General features: G+C 42.1%; 1 long non-coding RNA gene across 1 annotated transcript; it reads right to left on the bottom strand.

The window, feature by feature from the left end:
- Positions 1-767: 767 nt before the first annotated feature.
- Positions 768-4,061, bottom strand: LOC115679850 (uncharacterized). Its single transcript, XR_008817609.1, has 3 exons — positions 3,974-4,061; positions 923-1,028; positions 768-853 (listed from the first exon to the last, which is right to left on the bottom strand). It is a non-coding gene; the product is annotated as an uncharacterized LOC115679850 (long non-coding RNA).
- Between the last annotated feature and the right edge of the window lie 371 nt (positions 4,062-4,432).

Genomic DNA, 4,432 nt, shown 5'->3' with positions numbered 1-4,432 from the left:
GAGTCCTCAAAGGTCTATATTTTCCAAATGGTGAGTTCTGGATTGCAGAAAAGGGACACAGACCATCATGGGGCAGAACCTCCTTGTGGGAAGAGAAGCTATTCAACCCTCTGTTATGTGGGCTATTGGGAATGGAAAGAAAATTCGAATAAGAGAAGATAAATGGCTTCCTAGAGAAGTGATTGGGGGTCCAACAAATAAAGATGAACCTCAGAAAGTCTCGGGCCTCTTTGTAAGAGGAGAAGCGAAATGGAATGAACAAACACTCGCGAGAATGTTTGATAAAAAAACCACCAGCAAAATTCTATCAATCCCACTAGATACTCGCACGACGGAAGATAGATTGGTTTGGACTAATTCCAAATCCGGGCTATACATGGTAAAGAGTGGATAAAACGGAAACAGGGAAGAGCTGGACAGACAGAGCCACTCTTCAACGTCATCATCATATCAAACCCCATACACCCTCTGGAACAAAATCTGGAAAGCACATATTTCCCCAAAGATTCGTTTTTTCTTATGGGGGAATTTGCCAAAACACGCTACCAACAAAAGATAATCTGTTCAGAAGAGGATTTACTAAAGAGGATACCTACAGCCTGTGTAATAATCACCCCGAGACCCTTGAACTTCTTTTCTTGCTCTGTTCGTGGACACAAAAAATTTGGTCAAATCCTGCACTAAAGGTCCAAATTTTAAGTCATGGTCTCACCCGAATGGAAGAATGGTTTGCAAATTTTCATAATCCGTCTGTTATCTTTAATGCAACAATTCTTTAGAACATTTGGAAAGCAAGAAATAACTTCATTTTCAAAAGGCAGAAGCTTGACCCACAACACCTAGTAAACTCGGCCTTGGCAAAGTTCCAGAACTTTAGTCGCATTTCCAGGTCATAGAAAAAAGCAACGTCAGATAGACTCACCTCAAATCTGGAGGGGACCAAAGCCGAGTGTTCTCAAAATTAATATAGATGGATCCTACCTCGAAGGTTCCACGGAGGGAGCCGTCAGCTGCGTTTGTCGTGATAACTCCGGTGTCACGCCCCGCGCCCCATCCACCGAGCCCTAGGTGCGCGACACCCTTCTTATCTAGGTCATTTAATTGCAACGTCCCAGGAGGCGTCGTCGACCCATCAAGTATCTAACGAATAAGCACATGCAGAAGTGAAAACCAAATCACCCAACCAACAACAACAACAGGGATAGCCAGGAAAAACACAATCACCAGAAGCACACTTGATATATATATATATATATATATATATATATATATATATATATATATAAATATATATATATATGCATCATAACGATCAAATGTTAGCAAAATATAAACCCGTAACTACGGGCCTCTTTCCGATTCAAACAAAAGGGTCGGGGTTCGACTTATCTCCTCTATCTATGAGGGCCTCCTCAAAAAGAACACGGCTCCCTCATATTTGGGTATGCTATGGCTCCTCTACGGGGTCGTAGTACGGGTACGACTCCGGATCACTAACGAGACCGTCGGGGACATTCGACCCCGAAGCGTCCCACGAAATTGCACCGACGCAATTGGTGGTCTGTCAAAGCCCCGAAGAAGTCCAAAATGCTCCTCCCCGAACCACAAATACCATGGTTTAAACAAATAAGGGACCCAGTTAGGAAGCCCCTCGTCAACCCAAACAGTGGTTTTGTACTCCTCGTATGTCGTGTCCATCCTTGGTGCAACGTACTCAAATATCTCAACATCTTGGTCCACCGGGACCCCAAAACATACTATTCGGGTATCTATACTAAGGGCCTGAAAAGATGTGAACAACAACAGATGAGAAAATCTCAATAAGCAGAACCGCTAAACCTCGAGTAGGATAAAACCTCGCATCAGAAACACAAAGGGTAACTCATCAACTTCGCATGTCACAAAACCATCAATTAATCATGCATACTTCTTACCTCTCGTCGGCGCATCAAATTCACATAACTATTCACATGTGAAGTCTTGCTTTCAATCGGCATGCGAAAATCATACATATTAATCAAGAACACCTCATGCCATATAATTTATGCACAATATATCCACACGTGTTCCGATTATTACGACCGCTCATGGCCACTACCGACACTTGCGTCTGTGGTCATCCGGCATAACCAGGCATCGTCCCACCCCATCGGACACGGCATCATCTCGACCTCACTAGTAGATGGCATTCAATTAAGAGCATCGTTCTGAACTATATCACAAATAGCAACCGAAATCTATCGGGCATCTGAAATCCATCAAACATCGTCCCTCGCAATCATACGAGTACGGAACCTTTTATGTGATCAAACAAGTATATCAACCACTCAAGCCAATTATTATCTTCTACTTAGGCCAATGCAAGAGTGTTTCATGTTCATGCACTTATAACATCTAAATTTCGCACACATAAAATGTACTAGAGTAATCACACGTGAAAGAAAATAGTACATCTATGAAATTGGGGTAAATCTGGACAGCTTGCACTATAACTGAAATCCATTCAAAATAAATAGTAAATAAACTCCAAAAATTTTAAATTTTGGATATGTCATAGAAAACACCTTGATAAACATTTCTTATGAGATCACAAAACCCAGTTCAGTCTTTGATTATGTCTTTTTATCACTCAAAGCCAGACAGATATTAGTTTGTTCGAACAGGCTACTCGGTCCCCAAAATACATCTCTTTCAGTACCCAAATCACCTTTAAAAGCCTCCAAATTTTTATGTGTCATACAAAGAAAAGTCCTTAACAACTTTTGTGAAAGAAATTTGTTGAAAATAGATCGGCAAAAATTTATAAAAATTCAAAAAGGCAAAAAGGTCAGAGAAACAGCGTTTCTGGGCAGTTTAAACACGGTTTGAAGATGGGCTTTCATGTGACCCAAATGACCTCCAAAAATTCCATATTTAAAATATGTTAAACGTCAAGATGTGAAGAACAACTTTTGTGAAGAATATAACTTCATATTTGACCCACTAAAGTCTCTACAAAAATAGTAAACTGAAGAGGTACAGTAATAACAAATCCGGGCTTCAAACCAATCTTCAAAAATTCAAACTCTAGTTGATACCCACCAACCTTCAACCCACAAAACTCATTTCAAAAGGTCCAAACCAACGTGCAACAACCACTTGAACATCCACAAACACACATGAGGGAATAAGCTCAAACAAAACTAACCTAGGACTGATATTTGTAGAATAGCGCCCTAGCCAAGGTTTAGAGGAACCACTTACTAAACCATTCGAGCTATGAGCGTCAACACGGCACGGACGGCATGGCAAGCGGTTGGCACGGCGGTGACGGTGACAAGGCGCGGCACACGGCGGTGAGTGGCGAGCAGCGGCGGTGGTGGCCGGCGGTGCTAGTGGTGGCGAGCGGTGGTGGTGATGGCCAGTGATGGTGGTGGCATGAGTGAGGGAGAGAAGAGAGGGAGAGGAAGAGAGAGATGAGAGTGAGTGAGAATAAGAAATGAGAGAAATGAGAGTGTTATCATTAAGTGTTCTTGCAAGGGAGAGAGAGACCAATAATTCTCTTGCACTCAAAGGTTTCAGGCTTAGGCTAGCCTTGCCTTTAAAAATATCTCCATCAAGTCTCACCCCTAAGGTAATCATACTTACAAGAATTAGGCAAATGCAAGAAGTTCAAAGGGAAGACAATTTTAGAAGCTAACCAAGTGAGCCCTCTTCTCTTTTCTCCCCCCAAAAGTGGCGCCCAAGCTTGCTAGGATAAGATTAAAATTTGTCTCATCTCAATCAAGGCTTCTAGAAGTTGTACATAAATGAAAACTATAAGTTAATCAATCATAAGACACCAATCGTGCACATTGTACTTTAAGGTGCAACATTCCAATAATTAATCCAGGTCCAAGATGGTAAGATGGCCTTACCTTCTTGATTGATGCCTAAACGAGTCCGAATAAATCCAATGATGCGTAATTAGTCGGTGTCGGATTGAGGATGTCACATCCGGCCACTTGGTGGACGGCTTCACAAAGACAGTGAAATCGAGATCTGCAGCCCAGACATAAGCTATGGCTATGGTGTAAACCCTAAATTTTTTAGCTACACGAACGGGAGAGAGGCTTCAAGTGGAGTTTGACAATCTATCGTTGATTAACTCTCTTTAGGGCACAGATCACTTTGGATGAGAAGCGGAGCCGCTTATCACTGAATCTAAGTTCTTGTTATTGGGCTTCCTCCATTTGAAACTGGCCCACTGCTTTAGAGAGGCAAACAAGGTTGCGGACTGGACCGCTAAAGGCCAAAGAAATAGATCTTTGCCCCCAAAACTGGCTGTCAAACCACACTTGGCATGATTGGTTATTACAAAAATTGGCTCCCGCCGAACGTGCCCAATGAGAAGAAGAGGACAATGATCACACTTGATCATTTGAATTATGAAGAGAGATGCAACGCTGAAGAC

This window comes from Syzygium oleosum, unplaced genomic scaffold (genome assembly GCF_021117445.2).
Source record: "Syzygium oleosum isolate NSW1041296 unplaced genomic scaffold, Sole_v2.1 Sole_v2.12, whole genome shotgun sequence".
NCBI classification, from domain to species: Eukaryota; Viridiplantae; Streptophyta; class Magnoliopsida; order Myrtales; family Myrtaceae; genus Syzygium; species Syzygium oleosum.
The sequence above is the reverse complement of the archived record's forward strand: the minus strand, read 5'-3'. Positions and strand labels throughout refer to the sequence as shown.